Source organism: Tamandua tetradactyla, chromosome 16 (assembly GCF_023851605.1).
Source record: "Tamandua tetradactyla isolate mTamTet1 chromosome 16, mTamTet1.pri, whole genome shotgun sequence".
In the NCBI taxonomy this organism is placed as follows: domain Eukaryota; kingdom Metazoa; phylum Chordata; class Mammalia; order Pilosa; family Myrmecophagidae; genus Tamandua; species Tamandua tetradactyla.
In genome coordinates, this window is record NC_135342.1 from 14,350,873 (window position 1) to 14,372,210 (window position 21,338).

The window sequence follows — 21,338 nt, forward strand, 5'->3', positions numbered from 1 at the left end:
TATTTACACACATCTCTGAAACACATGAACAAGAAAGATGTGTACAAAATCAAAGTGCTTTTGCACATTATTCTGTAATATACATATGTAATTTTGCTTCAACCCATGAGGAGACTCAGGTTTAGTAGAGCCTCAAAAAGGAATGTTGATGCTGGTCTGAAGGAACTCAAGAGGGCCCAAGCCACAGAAAGCGCCCTTCTTTATCAATTCCTCAGACCAGAGTCTGACAGCTCTCTAAGCCACCCACTTGACAAAATGGGTGCAAAGTACAATGTGGCGACATTGGTCCTACTCCAAGTGACTGTTGCATGCAAATGATAAGTCATCTTTCTGACTCAATTATTCTCTGGAAAATGGGTCTTAAACCTATCCCTTCAGAGAAATCTCAGAACAAAATTGAAATCTAATCTGCTGTTAAACCTCAAGAAATACAGGTATCAGCTCAATTTTCAACTAAGCTAAAATTTATTAACTATTCAACATTTCATTTAGTTGTAAGTTTTAATGGCATGATATTCGATATAACCCACTCAAATCAAAGCCTCAGTTATCTAAAGGCTGCTGAAGAAAAGAAAGGAAACACTCCCAACTCAAGAATGCAGCAACTGGTATTTTAAACCCAAAATGCTAATTCAAAAAACTGCAAGAAATGAGAATTAGCTGGCATGGGAGTGGTTAATTTTTAGATACCTGGTAACTTTCCACTTACTAGACACCTAATAGGTTCCCTGGTATAAGTATATTCTTCTTAGCTTTGATGTCTGGATAATGCAGTTTTACTAGTTCCTCAAGTGGACTGAATTACACGGTAAACAAAGACTGTTATAAATCTAAAAACAGTATCAAACACTTGGTTTAAAGGAAATAACCCAAGTGCTTAGTCACAAGCACGTTCAACTTTTCTAAGAGGTAGATAAAAAAAAAAAATTAGCTGAGTCACTAAATTTAATGATCCGAAGTCCACAAAGAAAGAGAAAGTAGGAGACAGGGCATGTCCAAGATTTTGCAATGTCTTTAGAATTTAAGTTGATTAGAACCAGTATTCTTAGTGGGCAACTATGCTATTCAAATGGCAAAATTTGAATGTCCATTCTAATAGTTTGCTAATACTAATCCTTCTAAAACTGAAGAGCTACAACAGAGAAAAAAAAAGTAACTTTTAAATCAGTAACTCCTATTAACTTTGAGTTTCACAGAGCAACTTGTAATAGAAAAAATAAAAACACACAACCTAACATTTAGTTCCCCATTTTACATCACAAGTCAACTACTTCAAAGAAAATACTTCAGTACTTTCAATTTCTTGTCACAAAAATATGCTGTAATAAAAAAATGTAAACATCCAAGTGCTTTTTTAGAACCTGTCACCAGGTTTCCAGAATTGTTTGTGTGAGCTATTAAACCACAACACCAGCTCCCCACCAGAATGCCTCAAACTGGAAGGTAGGAGAAATGTGTTTTCTTTTTCAACACCTCTACAAAACACCCAGGACAAGAAATAACACTCCCAAGATAGTATACATTTCCTAGGACAGCAAAATGCCACTGAGCTCCCAGCATTACTATAGCTGCTATCTTCACACCGTCAACAACTCCATCAGGATATGCCTGGAAGTTTGCGTATGACCCTCCCATCCACACAACCTCACCCTCTTTCCCCAACAGGAAACACTTCCGAAACACCCACTGAACAGATCTACCACCATTATTAATAACCAAAATTACTGTTTCCACCTGTGAGAAGATTCAACAATTTACGAAAACCCATTTAGCTTCAGGCAACCATATACAGAATACTTCCAACTAATAACACTATATGATTTCACTTGTGCCCTCAGACCTTCTCCCTCTATCATTCTCACATTCAGCTTCATTCAGTGTACTAACATTATTGTATTACAGTTAGGTAGTAAGTGAAATCAGAAGGAAAGACAGATGATAAAGACTGAGATGGTATAATCTAGGAATGCCTAGAGTAAATAATGATAGTGACTAAATGTACAAATTAAAAAATGCTTTTGAATGAGGAAGAACAAAGGAATGTTAATATTGCAGCGTGCTGAAAATAGACGGTAATTCATATTTTAAAACTTTAACTTATGTGTGAGACTAAAGCAAAAATGTTTAATTGGTACAAAATTTATATTTTGACTAGTGCATCTCCTAATTCAACTTACACGGATGGTTTAACTAAACACCTTAAGTACATGGAACCTTGAGGAGGGCACGAGATTTTGTAGGTTTGTCCAGAGTAACGCCCCGATATATCCCAGAGTGATATGAACAGTGAATAAGAAAATATTTGCAAAGTCCTCTTGGGGGAATGGTGAATAGAGGGAAAATCCCACTTGGAAAAGACCTGATATTCTTGCAAGCAGTGAGGACAACAAAATCAATTGGCCGAATCCTCAATCTTGGGATCTGTTCATATGAAACTTATTCCCACAAAGGATAGGTTAAGCCTACTTAAAATTTAGGCCTAAGAGTCACCCCCAGAGAACCTCTTGTTCTTCAGATGTGGCCTATTTCTCAGCCTACATGGCGAGCAAACTCACTGCCCTCCCCCCTCTCTACGTGGGACATGACTCCCAGGAGTGTAAACCTTCCTGGCAACATAGGACAGAAATCCTAGAATGAGCTGGGACTCAGCATCAAGGGATTGAGAAAACTTTCTTGACTGAAAGAGAGAAGAGAGAAATAAGACAAAATAAAGTGTCAGTGGCTGAAAGATTTCAAATAGAATTGAGAGGTTATCCTGGAGGTTATTCTTACGCATTATAGATAACCCCTTTTTAGTTTAAGATGTATTAGAGAGGCTAGAGGGAAGTGCCTGAAACTACTGTAGAGCTGTGTTCCAGTAGCCATGTTTCTTTAAGATGATTGTATAATGATAAAGCTTTTGCAAAGTGACTGTGTGATTGTGAAAACCTTGTTCTGATGCTCCTTTTATCTACGGTATGGACAAATGAGTAAAACATATGGAGTAAAAATAAATAAAAAATAGGGGGAACAAATGTTAAAATAAATTGAGTAGAGGGAAATACTAGTGGTCAATGGGGAGGATAAGGGGTGTAGTATGTATGAGTTTTTTCTTTTTATTTCTTTTTCTGGAGTGATATAAATGTTCTGAGAAATGATCATGGTGATGAATATACAACTATGTGATGATATTGTGAACCACTGAATGCACAACAAGTATGGAATGTTCATACATTAAGAATGTTTGTGTTGAATGTTGACTGGTCTTATTAATAAAAATTCAAAAAATAACACTATGGAAACAATTTCACAGGTAGCCACTAGCAAGGGAGATAAAACACTTGTTACTATTATTTTTCTTAACCCCATTAGAGAAAGGAATGGGAATAAACTTTGCAACTAATAGAAAACAAAAAGCCACCTTAATGCCTTATATTTCTCAATACCTTAAATTTCCAAGTGGGTACCCAAAGCTACGAATTACCACGAGCAGCTGATTAAAATGTTGGCATTAAGTCGACAAATGAAGACTCATAACTACAGGAGAAAGAGCAGGAGCAGAAGGAATTGCTCTAAATAGGAAGCATTTTTCCCATGAGGTTTCCGGAGGAATTTAGTTTCCAAAAGGGCCAGCAACAATAGGACAGAACACTTGTCTCTGGTCTAATGAATCACTGAATTTATATAAGATTCTTTTTAAAAAAAAAAGTTTTCATTTTCATATTAATAAACTTTAAATTCTTAAGGTTTTTGCTTTTCTTTTTGAATAAAGGTAAAATACAGAAGTAAAGTCGGACATGGAGTCCAAGATCTTTATTATTCATTCATCTGCGAAATGCAGATGAATTTATAGAAGCTTAAAGTTAGTAATATATAAAAATGATGTGGCTGCAAAAATGATGTGGGCAAGACACTCAGCTGTAAATAGGAATCTATTATTTTTTTGAACCTGACTGAGATACAGAGGGAATCTTCATTTCCTGTGTGTGATACGTGTCAGAATCTGAAATGCTGCCCACATTCTACTCATCTCCTTACCACATAAGAAGTGTTTTATGAAAAGCCTACATCAACTTAACAAGCACAACAGAGCCTCCAAAACTGAGTAAAAGAGAAAGGGCTCCACTTGATGGCCCAGGTACAGAGCAGCTGAAGATCCCCCCCTCTTCATAATATTTCAGAAGGATTAACCTTTTTCGCAGTACTCTAGTCTTTAGAACTGAGAACTGAACTGTCCATCAACCAAGTCAAGTAAGTATTTACAGAGCTATGCAAGTGCTGAAATGAAGAATAGGGCACTATATCTATAATTTACTGGAGAGATAATATTTATACTCAGAAGTACCGCAAGCATTCTAAATACACAAAAGAGCCTGAATAACGGTGACCAAAAGGAAAAAGCACAAGACACATTTTGGGACAGACTGATTGGAAGAGTTTACATGTATGGGAGGTAGAAAACTATTAAGGCAGCTAAGGGTCAGACTATAAACAGACCTGTATTTTTACTTTGAAGAACCTTGATATGAAAACAAAACCCTTGCCCCACTGATGTTATTTACTGTTAGTAACATGGTTACCTGAAGTCCTCACCCTACAAATTAACATACTCTAAGGTGTTGACCATCTTACAGAAAACAAAACTCCATTTAAATATAAAGGTTATATGTTTACCTTTCAGTTCCATGCAAATGACAACGTCATGGGAGGGAGGTGCTATAAAAACTGTGGATTTACCAAGGAAGCAAAGAGCAAATGGTATTTGCCCACACACCTACTCCTTTCTGGTGTGGGAGGAAGGATTTCCTTGTAAGCAGAAAATCTCACCATATCCTTAGGGCTCTGGGTACAGGAAATCTCTAAAATGGGTCATCTGGATTTTTAGAAAGACTGATTTAAGTATTTAACCATCTGGTCTTGAAACACATAATCTCATGCAACAGATGGGCTATTCGTGGACACTAGGTATGGGTATATGCACTCAGCTCTCACCATACCTTCTGTAAGCTCAATGTACAGAACTCTCCAGAGAGTCCAATCAGGAAAACACAAAGGGATCAAAACATTTTCAAGGTCTAATAACTCAAAAGTCTGGTCTGAAAATAATCTGGCCTAAAATTAATTTTTTAAAGAACAGCTACAAAAGATTTTCTGATGTTCCATTTATAGTTTCTGCAAATATCTCCTACTGCCCCTCTTGATTTGTTTTTTACCCAAGCCCTGGTAAAGGTACCTCCAAAAGTTCCAGGGCTGAAAAACAGAACCATGCTGCTACCTCACCATTTCTAGCCCATTCTAAATAAAGCAGGCAGCCCATTTTTCACCCTGACATAGTTCTCATGCTTTGAGGTAAGCAGAACTCTACAAGCTAGTTTCAAAGAAACAAAATTTCTAAGGCAAATGTTCACTGGATGAAATCAAATTCCCCTGATGAATAAAGGGGGCTGCAAAGCAAAAGGACTTCCTTAAACTTTATCCTTGGCAGCTTTCTACCAGATAGCTATGGAGTTCTAATCATGCTATCTAATCGCAGTACAAAGCAACTATAAACAAAGACAAGCTGAGAAATCTTTCTCACTGATGCAACATAATTTCTCTGTATTAACTATGTTTAGAAAAAAGGACAGGATTTCTGATAAACTGTAAAAATATTCCACCCTAAAAGAAAGCAAAATAAGACAAATTCAGAATAGGAAGCATTTTAATAAGCCTAGGTATTACAGTATACGAGCCATTACCAGAATGAGCTGAAATTCTTACCAAACCAAGACACAAAAAAGCAGCTAAGTCTTACCTTTGAGCTTCCTGGAATTAATAGCAATTTTACATGAATTTTTGAAATGGTAACTAAAACCTATAAAATTACTTCAGCAGTTGCTTCTCAACACTTATGATCTATCCTGTAAAAACTAAACTTCTCAGTAGAAAAAAGTTACTTCTGAAAGAACATCCTTCCATAAAAATTTCTCTAAATATACAAGAAGAGTAGAGGCAGCATCTCAGACAAATGTCCTTTGCAAACAGAGGACAATGCTGTAGAAACAGGCATTTCTGTGAATTGGGAAAAATAGGTCAGCTATTCTCAAGTCCAACAATAAGCCTTCCTATTCCCCTGACAAAATCTTAAGGTGACATGAGTATTTCAGCTCATTATTTCCAATTATTCCTCACTACTCATCCATATTATTCTATATATTGTTAGTTGTAAAACAGGTTACTGCAAGTAATAAAAGTTATACTATATGCATTAACTTTTATAAAAAGAACAGCTAGTTTTTATTTTATCTAATGCACCTTTATGCAACTAGGACAATGGTCACACAGAAACAGAAAAAGCAGAACGAAATTCTTTCTATATCCAGCAAATTTCAGTAGTAACAATTCGGACCACTTAGGAACTTAAGATTCACATCAGCAAAATCAATATTCATATCCAACCTTCCAATTTTCTTGTCTCCATATTTATTTAAATGCTTGTCTTGTTTCAAATGAAGTTAAAAGCACAGGTAGGGGCGGGCCACAATGGCTCAGTAGGCAGAGTTCTCGCCTGCCATGCCAGAAACCCAGGTTCAATCCCCAATGCCTGCCCATGCACAAAAAAAAAAAAAAAAAAAAGCAGAGGTATGAGAAAGTTGAAAAATAAACAGTTACAAATAGCCACTAGCCACTATCTGGAATCAGCACAAAATTGTGCCTTAGGGCTCAATTTTTCATATTTGGAAATCTGCTAAATCAGGAGTTTATTCCTATCTTCTGGAGAAGATGACTGTATGCGTTAACAAGTTTAAAACAAACTGGGGTTGCACAGGTAGTTCAGTGGTTAGAACACCCGCCTTCTATGCGGGAGACCTGGGTTCGATTCTTGGACCATGCAACAACAAAAAAAGATTAAAACAAATTGGATTTTCTGAATGAAAGATGTTATATGTAGGTATTATTAACAAAACGCTATTATGAAAACTATCATTATTTCTTATTATTCAGAAAGTTATCACCTCAATATCTGAAGCACAGATTTCAGGTTGCTACTGAGGACAGGAAAAAGACATGACAGAAGAAGAACACAAATAGAGTTTCTGTTCTATTTCTTGACTCGGTTGGTTGTTGCACAGGTGTTCGCTTTATAATCATTCATACTGTACATGTTTTCGACACTTTTCTCTACAGTTTTTAAGAAGACTACAACTCAGAGAAATGAAACTCAAGTGCACTAAGCTCCTTCTCTCACTACTACAAAGCACTCTCCCTGTCCTCTTCACCAAGTGCCTGCTGAGGGTCGTGTCCCCCAGTTGACTCTAATCCTCATCATGGCAGGTGAAAAACCAGGGTGAGAAGCAGGGCTCTTCAGGCCCTGGGTGGAGCGGGCAGCCCTTAGGGCCAGTAGAAGTGGCTACACCAGGGACCCACACATCAAACTTTTCAGCTTACCTTCAACCAAAGCTACTCCAACTCGATGTGTTTTGTATATTGGGGTCTCACATAAAATTTTTTTTAAGTTCTACAGATTCTTTTTTTAAATTCAAAGAATTTTATGATTTACATATATTTAGCATCACACTGCCCCATACCATTCCAACAAACCCTGTAACACATAATGCTCAGATGTTTGGTGGTCTAATTCCCAAGAGATAAGAGTCAAAAAGAGCCTCCTAATCTGTGCCCCAAACCCTCTCTTCTCTCATTTTGTAAACCTATCCAGATTAGTACCTATTGAGAGGGAGAGAAAAGAAATAGCTAATTACAGGTGGTGCTAGGTATCCTGCCCAACCCCCACCCAGGGTGTCATCATTCCACTTTGAGGTACGGTCTCTGCCAAGAGAACAGGCATAGCAGCACAAGGCACCTATAGCAGCGAATCTGGCATGGCTGGAGTGTCTGGGTTGCCAGTGGCATGGAGAAAGGTAAGGGAGGTTGGGTCAAGTCTGTGGAGGGCCCTGGGACACTAAGGAGAGTCTGGACTTAATAGTCTGTATTGTTCAGAGAAACCACAGGTTTCTGAGCAAGAATGACATGGCCAGGTCTGAGGTGAAATGGTTATCTGAAAGAAATCCACATACTCTCACCTTCCTCCTTTCATGTCTCCTGTCCTACTATTCTACCCTCACCCGCTAGGTAAAGGCTTCCCATGTGAAGGCCAATTTAAAGCTGGTCATAATAAGCACCATGAAAAACAACTGCTTATGATGGAAACACTGACACAGAGGTAGTATAAGATGCCCCTTTGAAAAGCCTTGCAGGCCCAGTCTCTGTAATTTAGCAATGGCTCACAGGAAGCAGTGGAGAGCCAGATTCCTTCTGACTGTGCTCCAGGCCGTAATTTCCTTCCCATACTTAAACCACTCACCCTGTGTCTCCCCTGTCAAGGGAATCTGCCAAGGAGAAAGGGCAGATAAATAAGATACAAAATCTAAAGAAAACTGGCTGATCTGAAAAAGGTTCCTAAAATAATTCTTGGAATCAACAACTAAAATGACTTCTAGATGAAGGATGCATCTGTTTTATCTCCAAATAAAAGCCCCTTGAAGGCAGAGCTCACTGGAGCTAGCAACCACGTCCATGAGAGATCAGCCCCACTCCTTCCTGGAATAGATAAGGAAGCTGAAGTGGAGAAGGAGAGTGGATTGTGTACACAGGGAAAGCTGCTATCAGCCCTGAACTCTGAATCAAAGGTCTTTTTCCCACTCAGATTCCAGTGCTATTTCTACTCCCCACTCTCTAACCTGAATAGATGAGCAGAGATGTTAAGATTACTCTAGATCCTAGAATCAATATGGCCAGGAAGGGGACAAAAAAGAATGACATTCAGCTAGCAACACTTAATACAACAAAAACCATGCCTATTACCACATACAAATTTCCATGAGTTTCTGCTCTATGTTCTATATAGGACCTAACTACCACCCACCATTTCACGATAATTTTCAAACTATAAAATAACATGTCTAAAAATAACTAAGAAATCATTTGAGATCATAAAAGGAATTTAATAAATGGCATTCTCTATCACATACAAGTTTAATGAGTTCCTCTTTATCAAACACCAGCCCTTAGAAAGTGCTTGGCTAGTCATGTTTTCATGAAGATCAATGAGTCACACTTTCACACTGAAGAAGGGAAACAGGCCCAGCCTACTCTGCCATAGCAGCCGTCCTACCTGCCGGAAGAATCACCTTGACCTCATGTGTTTGGCTGCTATACAGAAAACCATGTCAGCTGGTTAATCAGCCCCACTGTCCTACCAAACTCCCCATCAGGTAACAAAATGCCCTTCTCAGTCACACAAGCACAAAATACCTCCACTTGAGTCATCCTAACATCAAACCACTGAGGGGTTCCCTAGGTGACCTCACTTCCCACTCCCCAGGTGACAGAGTTCCACTAGGAGAAGCAGAGAACAGTTACTTTCTTTTGAAAAGTCGTAAAAATCAGTGAACAACAAAGAGCTACTGCTGATTTCTAACTTAACAGAACGAATGGCATAGAAATGTGTACCATCACTATAAAAATTGTTATCAGCAGACTTGGCATTGACCACCCACAACATCTAGTCTGCTAAAATCTTAACTGAAAACTTGCATATGTTGACAATTAAGTAACTAATACAGTCTGCATAATGAAATGAGGACTCAGAGGTGGGGCGACTTCACCCAGCACCTTTACTTCTGCATACTTCTCAGACTCTGCTAGACCACTCACCTACCCTTTCGATTCAGAAAACCCAGAATATAAGAAAGTCTTTCAGGGGCTTAATTTTGCTATCCATAAAACAACAATCCCTTCCAGCTAGTAACTCTCTTCAAGAGCACAGATGTAGGCATGTAAACATATAGGATCTGTTTGTACCATATACCATAACCTACCTTACAACCCTCTGGTCTTCTTCATTAAGGACATCATAGGTCATACTCAGAAGAAGAGACAGCACATACTTTTATGCCCAGTGAAACCTACACAATAAAATCAGGTGGGGTTTCTCTCACCGTTTTTTTATTTGTTTGTTTTGGGAAGTGTTTTGTAATACCTTAGTCCTTGAATTTACATACATTTCCACTATCATACTTAAAACATGAATTGGCCTTTTCAAGTACAGCAATTAAAATACATGTATAATAGCTTGTCTGGTCTTATATTTACATGAGTTCAAAAAAATCAGGCTACTTAAGTCTATTTTCCATATTGGCTATTTAACAGAGAGCTCAACTCAATCAATGGAGTCAGGTGAGCTAAAAGCCAAGTCAGGTGCACTCCTGCAGCCAACTGAGCTCCAAAGTCATCCATCCATACTCCATACCCTTCAGGCTGCAGTGAGCAGATGTCATGAAGCAGGCCATAGACTTCCATACAACCTTCTCACACCCCTTCCCCACTCACCCCAACCAAAACCCATATTTCCACAGGCACAAACCTCACTCTATAATCTAACACAGTAAGGCTACTGTTGTCTGGAGTCACAAAGTTTTATATGTGCTTGCTTCTAATTAAAGACCATTTGATTTTAAAAACTTAATAAAAAGGCCATAAACCTGTATCATTCCACAAAAATGCCAAGAATGCTAAATACCCAACCAATATTTTTCCAAGGTGACCTTTGTTAAGGACTTTGTCTATACTTCGCCAACTAACAGGTCAGAAGTCAAAAACACTTTTACTATCATAGGCTACTCAACTCAGTTTTAAAAAGCAAAGGCAAGTAACTAAATCAGCTCAAATTTCTACAGCAAAAAGTACAAGTACAATCTCAAAAATGGCAAAATCCAAGTTTGAAAAGCCATTTTCAGTGCCAGCGAATGATTCAGAGGAATTCTGAGAAAGGTAATGATAACATTTTAGTGGTAGAACACATTGGAGGCTAGCCAAAAGGACTTGACTCTTTCCCTAGCTGGATCATTAAATCTTGTAGCAGAGAGGGGAGACACATTCAGAATACAGAAGTTAAATGGCATCTCACAGTCAAGCTATCTTGACAGACTTCATCCATCAGCAGAATGACTGGACAATGATGTTTTTCAAGGAGAGAGTTAAGTCTCTTGGGGATAATAACCTCAGTGCATGCAATTTTAATCAGACTGAGGACAATCATCCAGACCCTTAGAGTGGACACTCAAATTCAACAGCTGAAAAAAAGAACAAATCTGCTATTAAAGAAGCTAGACCACTTGCATCCCCACAGTCTCATGTGTTCTGCCCACATCTACTCTTGCTCTCTATAATCCACACTCTGCGGAGTAGCTAGTTATCTTCTAAAAACACAGAACTGATCCTGTCAATCCCCTGCTTATTATAATCCTCTAGATGCTTCTGCTCTAGCGCTAAAACCAAAAAAAAAAAAAGAACTTAAAATGACCTACAAGATCCTAGGTGATCTCATCTCCACTGTGGCCTTCATTCAGTTACCTGGAAGCCCCCATTCATTTATTCCTATTTATTTCTTCATTCAACAAAAAGTTACTGGGCAACACCTACAATTGGGCCAGGCACTGGGATACAGCAATGAACAATACAAGATCCCATTCCTCACAGAGCTCACGCTCTAGCAAGGGAAAACAGACCGTTAAAAAAAGTCATTAAATTTAGTTTAGGAGATAAATAAATATGGGGGGAAAGTAAGAGATTGAGAATATGAGGGAAGAGGTATGTATAATATTTTAAAAGATGGTCAAGATGACATGCTCCTATATACAGAAAATCCCAAAGACTCTCTAAGAAAGCTACTAGAGATAATAAATGAATTCAAAGCAAGTGGCAGAGTACAAGATTAAGATGCAAAAATCAGTGGTGTTTCTATATATCACCAAGGAACAATCCAAAAAAGAAAATCAAGAAAACAACTCAACTAAAAGAATAAAATTATCAAGGAACAAATTTAACCAAAGATGCAAGGAATCAAATTGAGAGCACAGAAAGAAACCACACATCTGTGGCCAAATGAATTTTAACAAGGGTGCCAACCCATTCAAAGGGAGAAAGAATAGTCTCTTCAACAAATGCTGCTGGGAAAACTGGAAATCCACATGCAAAAGAATGAAAGTGGACCATATACAAAAATTAACTCAAAATGGATCAATGACCCACATATAAGAGCTAAAATTATAAAACTCTTAGAAAAAAACATAAAGAAACATCTTCGGACCTTATATTAGGTAATGGATTCTTAGGCTCTACACCAAAAGCACAAGCAACAAAAGAAAAAAACAGATAAAATGGACTTCATCAAAATTAAAAAACTTTTGTGCAAAAGACACCATCAAAATAGTGGAAACAAAATCTACAGAATAGGAGAAAAACAACTGCTAACCACATATCTGATAAGGGTTTAATTTCTAGAATATATAAATAACCACTACAACTGAACAAAAAGACAAATAATCCAATTTAAAAGTAGGCAAAGGATTTGAATAGACTTCCCAAGGAAGATAAACTACTGGTCAATAAGCACATGAAAAGATGCTCAACATCAATGGTCAGCAAGGAAACACAAGTCAAAATCACAAAGGGATATACCATTCCACCCCCACTAGGGTGGCTATTATTAAAAAAAACCTGAAAATAGTAAGTGTTGGTGAGGATGCAAGAAATAGGAACCCTTATAAATAGCTGGTGGCACTGTAAAATGGCACAACCACTGTGGAAAATGGTGCTTTCTCAGAAAGTTGTTGCTTAAACGGTATGTACAGAGTTTCTATTTGAGGTGATGAGAAAGTTGGGGTAATGGATATTGGTGATGATAGCACAATAATGTGGATGTAATTAATGTAATCAACAGCACTGACTTGCACACCTAAAAGTGGTTAAAATGGGAAATTCTGAATTGTATATGTCATTACAATAAAAAATTAAAAGCAGTTAGAAATAAAAACCTAAAATTGTGGAACTGTAATTCATGCCAAACTCTGAAATCTGTTCTACAACTAATTGTTCGATGTACTTTGAAATTTATTGCTTTTTATGTATATATGCTATTTAAAGAGAAAGAAGAGTGTAACAGAGAAGATAGGAATTTACAAATGAGTATGAATGCTGAATCATTATACTGATATTTCTGTTAGTCTCCAGTGCCTTGGAGGAACTAGAAGAAAAAATGAAAAATCATGAACTGTAACCCATATCAAATTTTAAAATCTGTTCTGTAACTACTTGTTAAAGTGTACTTTGAAATTTATTGCTTTTTTGTATGTGTTACAAAACTTTTAAAAAAGCTAAAAAGAAAAAAGATATTGGGTGTGAATAAAATAAAATAAATCTGGAAAAAGAAAAAAGAATGAAGTTCTGACACATTCTACCACATGCACGGGGTACAAACCTCAAAGATGCGCTGAATGAAATAAGTCAAATACAAAGGGACAGATATGGTATGATTACACATAAAAAAAATCGCTAGAATATGCAAATTCATAGAAAAATGAAGTAGAGTACAGGCTATCGGGGCAGAGGCTGGGGGAACAAGGAGTTAGTATATAACGGATAGTAGTGAGTATAGTGTAAGATTGTGAATATAACTAAGCATACCACCTGAATAGTGTGCTTGAGAGTAGGTAATATGGGAGAGTTTAGATAACATGGAAAATTTTAGGAAACCAAATTGTTGGTTTCCACAATTTAAAAGAGAGAGTGACAAAAAAATTTTTTTAAGAAAAGGGAGAGAGACTATGACAAAGGCAATACATGACCCTGGACTGGAGAAAATGCTCAAAAGCAAGTTACTGAGACATGAAAAAATTGGAATGTAGCCTGTACACTTTATATTAATGTTAAATTTACTGAACTTGACAATTGTCCTTAAGGTGGTTACATGTGTGAATATCCTTATTCTTAGGAAATGTACATGGAAGTATTGTCCAAGGAACATGATGTATACAAAACAACCTACTCTCAGTGTTTAAAAAAAGTAAGTAATACAGATGATAGATAGATGAATATACAGATAGAATTACAAAGTATATATAGCAAAATATTAAAAGACGGTGGCTCTGAGTATCTGGGTAGGGGTTATAGTTCTCTCTATGGGTTCTGTATTAGTTTTCCAACTATCCTGTATGTTTGAAAGTATTTCAAAATTAAAAAGTTAAAAGCAAACAAACAACAACAACAAAACAATGTTCATAGATGTCCCACTGAGAAGGAGGTGTTGAGGGCAAAATCAAAAAGGAAGTCGGGGTTAATAATAAAGTGAAAATTTAGGGGAAAAGTGGTCCAGGCAGACTCAATGGCAATTGCAAAAGTCTCAAGGTCATATTATTTTATTTTTTGCTTCAATGCCTGTCTCATTAAATAACTCCAAGAAGATGGGGACCGAGTATCTTATCTATTTTGCTTCCCATTCAGCCTCAGCACTGAACATAAAGCACTTGGTGGGAATCCAGTGGTTTCTACTTTCCTGACTGGACAATAACTGATAAAGCAGAATGAGAAAATAAAAACAGCCATATAAAGTAAGAAAGAAAAATGAAGTAGAAATGGCATTTTTTAAAAAAAACTCACAAAATTAAAGCCCAGGAAACTTTTCTGTAGGTATATTCCAATGTAATTTAGAGTTCTAAAAATTAAGATTCTGTACTACAGTTAAGTGTATATCTCTGATTAAATCAAGTTTCTACAGAATAGGAGCCTTCTCTGATCATTCTATGTCTCCTCAGAACCTCACACACAGTAGATCCTTCCTAAGTATCTGGCATCTCATTGATGACTGTTATAAACCTTTGGAATTCATAGAGACTGGGGAGCAAAAGTCAAGTACATAGCCACTCTAGTTCTAAAAAGTAACTTGAAAACAAAGTACTCAGCAAAGGATTTCAAAACTTCCAGCCCCCAGTGAGGGAAGGCAGGAGTTTGACTGGCACATTCCTGTCTCCCTTGAAAAAGCCACCTCTTGGACCTGCAAAGCCTCTCTGTATTCTAACAAGGGCCTCGATTTTTTGGTTAAAGATCTTGCCTGAAAACCCTGTAACAAAAAATTTCCCAACAATTTACCTTTCTTGGAAGGATGAAGTACCGAGTTGATCTGGAGCAGGTTCAATCTGCTGGGCTCCTGAAAGTCTGTGTGATTCCAACTTGCTCAGAGATCATTCAGACATCTCTAAACCTTATCTCAAAATCATTTTCAGGTATTATATTAAACCAAGACAAGGGTAAAAACCGTTGGACGGTGTAAAATGTTAAATAAAACCCATCAACTTCAGAGGTTAACACTTAAAACCATATAGCTATGGCCCTTCCTCACATCATTTGCTAACCCAGTTTTTCTCCCTGAACAACAAAATGTCTCATGAAATGGAAACTTTAGAGAAAATGTAAACTCCAAAGACAGCACAAAGAAGTGTGACTCTCACTGATTTCTAGACTGACTAATGAAACTGGGCCATTAGCTGCTTTCATTTTCATACTCCATTTGACAATCCTAACAGATAAATGCTTGAACATTTTTAGCTGGTCTGTTACTTCTAACAACCTTACCATATGAAACCATGCCCTACAACCCAATATAAGCATTTTCCAATTTACCAGGTACAGTAATTTCCTTTCAGATAAAAGAAAATTTCTGGTAAAATGAGATTTACTGAACACATCATCAATAATCAACTCTCAACAAAGTGGAATAAATGAAAATACACCTGGCATCTATCATAAACAATTAATCTTTATCTGATAATTCAGGCAGCACTTCAGAATGGGAAGCTTTCGGTTCATCGCTAGTTAACATTTACTGAGGCCTTCTTTGGGCCAAGTGAGAAATTAAAAGGACAGTTAGAGCAGGAGCTCCACCCTGTCTTCCCCCTGTACAGTACGTGGAGTAAGGGAAGAAAGACTTGAAGATTGGGATAAATGTCCTGATTTAACATACTCTAGAACTGGCTTTAAACACATATACACACTTCACAGCAGGTGTCTCCCACTTAGTCATCTTTCTTTTTTTAAGCAAAAAAAAAGACAATATTTGATACATCAGCAGGCGCAGCACAAAATAATTTGTGTAGTAATTTTATTAATTCTTTACAATAACCTAACGAGGCAGGTACTATTTCAATGTTTGTTTCACAGGGACAAACCAGGCTCAGCGAGGTCAAATGACCCATTCAAGATCACCCAGCTTAGAAAGTCCTGGCTGAAATTAATTGGAGTTTTCACATCAAAAACTGGTTACCGTGGGTACACAAGTAGTTCAGTGGTTAGAATGCCCGCCTTCAATGCTGGAAACCTGGGTTCGATTCCTGGACCATGCACCCAAAAAAACACAAAAAACTGGTTATCAATTATTGTCAGTGTCTGATGCAGCCACTCATGGCTCCTAGGACTTCCTAAACTGGGTTGATGGGATCATATTGTGAATGCCTCACCACAAAATGACGAGTCCTGTGAAGTCCCATCTAGGGTTAAGAATATTTCAGGGATCCTTAATATTTTGATTTTTGCTTTCTGAAACCGGATTTTATCTTATCTTATAATTTCAGTTAATCTGAATTTGAGTTCTCAACATGTGATATTTGACTGTTACGGAAGTTCAATGTTGTATGTCTCTCTCTACACTGTGATGCACTTAACTTGTGGATTTTTTTATACTAAAAATGTACAATAAAGACTATTTTGAAGATTTGAATAAAGTGATGAAGTTGCATTAAAAAAAAAAAGAAAGTGCTGGCTGAAGCCTCTGAAGCCCTTACCCATGGCTTAGCCCCAACACTACACTGTTGCAAAGATAGAATGGACCAAAAAAACTGTACGACTTGCACTTTATGGAGAAAACAGAAGCTGCTGTTGCTATACTACACTTGCTCTTTTAGGAGAATTCTCCACTGTGAGGGGAACAGTCTCTTATCTACTTGATGCAAAATTTTAATAATAAACTCCCCAAGATATTTTGTTTCTCAAATGACTTTTGCATACCTTGATTTACTGATTCTTAAACTCACCTGTGAAGGGTAGGTACTCTTTGTACCACAGATAAGGACACTGAGATAAGGAGATTAAATGACTTGCCTAAGGTCAGAGAAGTATTCAATCTGCTGTCTCCTAAATGGAAGACTAATGTCACCCAAGTGTATTTGCCATTGTTAACCATAAATGCCACTTACAAGGTGAGAACCGACAGAAAACAGTTGCCCTTATTTGTGATTAAGAATATAATTTCACTTGTCTGAGCATTAAACTGTAAAAAAAATACTAATCTGTGCTTCTCTTCATTCCACAAACCATGGAAGAAGATACTATAAGATGTTACCCTTAATTTTAACCTGACTTTTCTCATCCCATCACAAAAATTTATTTCTACTCACAGAGAAAATATACCCTGAACTCTCCCTCCACCAAAAAAAAAAAAAAAAACAATTATGTAATTTCACCATTCTGGAAAGACTCTTTAAAGACTCTAAAAAAACCTCTTCTCTCAACAGCAGTGTTCACATGAACCCTGAGGGATTTGGCCATCGTTAAGTACAGTGTGAAAATGAAATACTATGAGAAGAAAATCAGTCTCAAATTTTAGGGAATTAAAACACCTATACTAAAATTCAGTGAGTAGATGAGAATTTGTCTTATATTATCTTAATCTCAAGAACAGTTACTCACTAAACAGTCAAGTAAGATATGACACAGGAAAGAGCAGGAAAAGAACCATCTTTCCTTTCTTCAAAAGTGAAACATACCAGGATATAGTGTTAACAAGGTCAATTCCAGTTGAAGTTTCAAAGGAATAAAATAACAACAGTTCAAAGAATGAATCATAAGTGATATCTGATTTAAAAATTGAGACTATCTTAGAAATTTCACATCTTAGAAATTGCCCCCCTCCCAACAAAAATTTTAACTTAAGGTAAGAATTTCATTTTATAGACTGAAATATACTAGTGGTCAATGAGAGGGAGGGGTAAGGAGTATGGCAGGTATGAGTTTTTTCTTTATTCTTTTGTATTTCTTTTGCTGGAGAGATGCAAATGTTCAAAAAAATGATCATGGTTGATGAATACACAACTATGTGATGACATTGTGAGCCACTGATTGTAACCACACTAAGAATGTTTGACAACAAGAATGTTTGTAGGTTTGTTGTTTACAATAAAAATATCTTAAAAAAAGAAAATCTCATTTTATCAGGTCATCACACGTAAACGATGACTGTCCATGAACTTCCAAATTCTGTGGAAAATAATTTTCCTTGAACTCCACAGGCAACAGATTGCATCCTAATTGTATCATTTGCTCTTTGTTTTAAGGGTACTGAGGACAACTGTGAGGGCAAAGGAGCAGTTGTGCTTAGAAATATGCAGCCCAATCACAAAATGGAACCTCTCAGAGAACAACTGTGTTCTTTATTTATGGTCAAGTGAGCCTAAAATCAATATAAAAGTTTGGTTTTCCCCAATATGCAACCTTTACCAACCTAAAATTGCATTTAAAAATAATGGCAGGTATGTTTTAAAAAAAAAAAAAAGGAAGAACTTACAGAAAAGCAGAGATAAACCCAATGTATAAACCTTTTAAAATATTCATAAGTAAATGCACCATCCCCCACGTTAGCTGGTGAGGATGCTATTTCAAATCTATATTCCAACCCTGTTAAGAGATTCATTTCTAATTGAAAAAATTAAGTTCCCAAATCTACCTAAACCCTGGAATCATTAATACATGTTTCTATCAGAAATCTATCCAATTTTCCTACATTATTATTATTATTTTTTTTTACAATGTATGAAAAACTCACTGGGAATTTGGCTAGGATAAAAATTTTGGCCGTGACCTTGTTATACATTTTAAACATTTTTAATCTGTTTAATTTTATAAGTCAAAACTGAGGCAGGTACAGTAAGTAGGCAAGAACCCATAATTAATAGGAAAAGAATATATTATAATCTCCGAAGTTTTATCCTCAGGATAATCCCAAACAGATGTTGGTGTCCATTCTATAGATCACAAGAATTTTACAGTTCAGATGAACTAACTTTTCATCCAATGCATTCCACTAGAATAGTAGCAGGGCTTTTGTCTGGTTGTTCACTATTATATCCTTGGGTCCTAGAAGAGTATCTCATACAGAGTAGATGTTCATCACATCATCCCTATCATACTGTCAGAAAATTCAACCTAAACATTTGCAAGAGAAGATAACCTCAGTCCAAAAGTGGTATGACCTGGCCAGGGCCACCCTGTTGCCTACCTGTTCACTGCACTCCTGCTTCCTAAGCCAAAGTAGGTTCTTCTCCTTCCTCAGGCTGCCAATGAAGTTTTAACGGTTTCCCAAGCTCTCTCTCAGAACACAGAACTCACACTAGCATTTTTTTTTTCAATAATTTTGACCTATACCCTCCCTTAAACAGGTTTTTAGTTTCTTCTTCTTGTGCATCATTCTTCCCTTAAATAGGTATTCAGTTTCTTCTTATGCATCATTCTTCCCTTTAGTTCTACATCCTTTTATTTAGTGCCTACCCTATGCAAAGGACTGTGCCAGTGGAGGACACCAAGATGAGTGAGAACCACTGCTCTCAAGAGACTCAGAGGCCTAGATGAACAGGGAAACGCAACATCAGCATCTACAAGGAGCTCTCAAGCACAAAGAACCGGACATATAAATTATGGGAGAAGAGATTCTAGGCAGAGGAACACCATGAGCAGACAAACCCTGAATAAATCCAGTCTGATTGAAAAGCATGGTGCAAGGAAGCCCTAAGGGAAGAGGAGGCTAAATGACAGCATTGGCTCAGCCTCTGAGAAGAACTGAATATGAGGACAAGAAACTGACATTTAATTCTTTAGGCAGTTTCTTACTCTCTCCTGGTACCACCTTTTTCCTTCCTACTCATCCTATCCCACTCTCCAAAAACGTACACAAATGCTTCTGAATACTCACTCTATATCTGCATATGTTCTTTCCAATTTGGAAAGTCCTTTCAGTAATATTTTATCATTATGGACAATTTCAGGATCAAGGATTCCAATTATGGTTCCATGTCCTACCAACGGGTCAATTAAACAACTCTTAAGCTTTTGGCAGTTATGAACCCATTTGACAATCTAATGAAAGTGCAGATTTTCTCCCCCAGGAAAATGCACTTACACAAAAATACAGGAACCTCAGATTAAGAACCTTTGCTGTAGCAAAAGTTTATGAAAGTAACAGGGTAAAAAAAAAAAAAATTAGGCACTGTTCTAACACTAATTACCTAATATCCCCATTCACATAAATAGAACAATACTCCTACTGAATGAGAGTAATTACCCTTAATGAATAAATAAAATGAAGGATCTAAGATTTATAATCCTCTGACATGTGCCTCCTGGCTCCCTACTTTTCTCACCCCCTTTCTCAGGGGGACCTTTCTCAACCTCTTTAAATGAAGGAGCGGAAGAACAGAAAGTTGGGGTCAGACGGGAGGGGGGCGGACTTTGGGGTGCTTCGGAGGCCTCGGCCAACCCCTGGGGATGGGGAAAAGAGGTCTCGAATGGAGAAGAGCAAGAAAGCAGAGTGGGAGGGATAGTCTCTCACCTCTTGGGCCTCCTGGAGCACCCCCCCGGGATACAGATTCTGAAGAGGAGAAGGATGAGATGGCAGCTGCGGTAAGGGGTGAAGCCCCAGGCCCTGTACTCCCAACACCACCTGAGATTCCCAGGCCCCCTGCCACAGGGTGTCCTGAAGAGCCCCTTCCACTAACAGTAAAAACGAGGTAGTGAGAAGCACTGAAACAAGTCAAGATGGAGATGCCAGCTCCATGAAGGTGAGATGGCGGGTCATAGATGAGGACATCATGGTATAATCAGGTGATGACTCATAGGATCTCATCATGTGTTACTGCCCAAAGCCTTTAACAAAACAGCCCAGAGTAGCCTGTGTGGGATGTGGAACCACCTCTCCTGTGCTAAGATTAAGATCAATGTCCCTGACTTTTTTATTGCCAGAAATGCAAGAAACTGTGGCCCAAAGCCCAGCAGTTAGTGGGATCCCCCAAATCTGGAGAGCTCTGACATCACCAAGTTTAGGCTGGAACTTCCAATTAACAAGAGGACATGGAAACTGAGTCTCAGGGTCCTCAGCCCATCCCCTGGAGCCTGGACATTGTCCTCCTTGAAGGCAGGAATTCCCAAGGCAGGACTGTTTGGAAATGAGTGTCTCAAGGTCCCACTCTGGCTTCCTCCCCACCCTCTGAACTTGAACTTGGATCCATTACAATTGGGTTTGGAGGTTGTCTGAGTCCCTAGACATAAAAATCCTTGCTTCTTGGATCAGCCTCATTTTCTGGGCAAGGTTGAAATTGGGATGGGATGAAGCAGTTGTCTATAAACTCTAGTGTAAATATAGCATCGCCCCCTTCCTCATTTTTTCTTCTCTCATCTCCTTGTTTATTTTCTTCTACACTGATTGTATTTTTAATTTTGGA

General features: G+C 37.7%; 1 protein-coding gene and 1 pseudogene across 1 annotated transcript in view; one reads left to right on the forward strand and one right to left on the reverse strand.

Annotated features, from left to right (window-relative positions):
• ARHGAP35 (Rho GTPase activating protein 35) overlaps nt 1–21,338 on the reverse strand; it is a 158,463-nt gene that overhangs the window by 116,260 nt on the left and 20,865 nt on the right. The window lies entirely within an intron of this gene.
• LOC143658311 (PHD finger protein 23 pseudogene) lies at nt 7,871–20,925 on the forward strand (annotated as a pseudogene).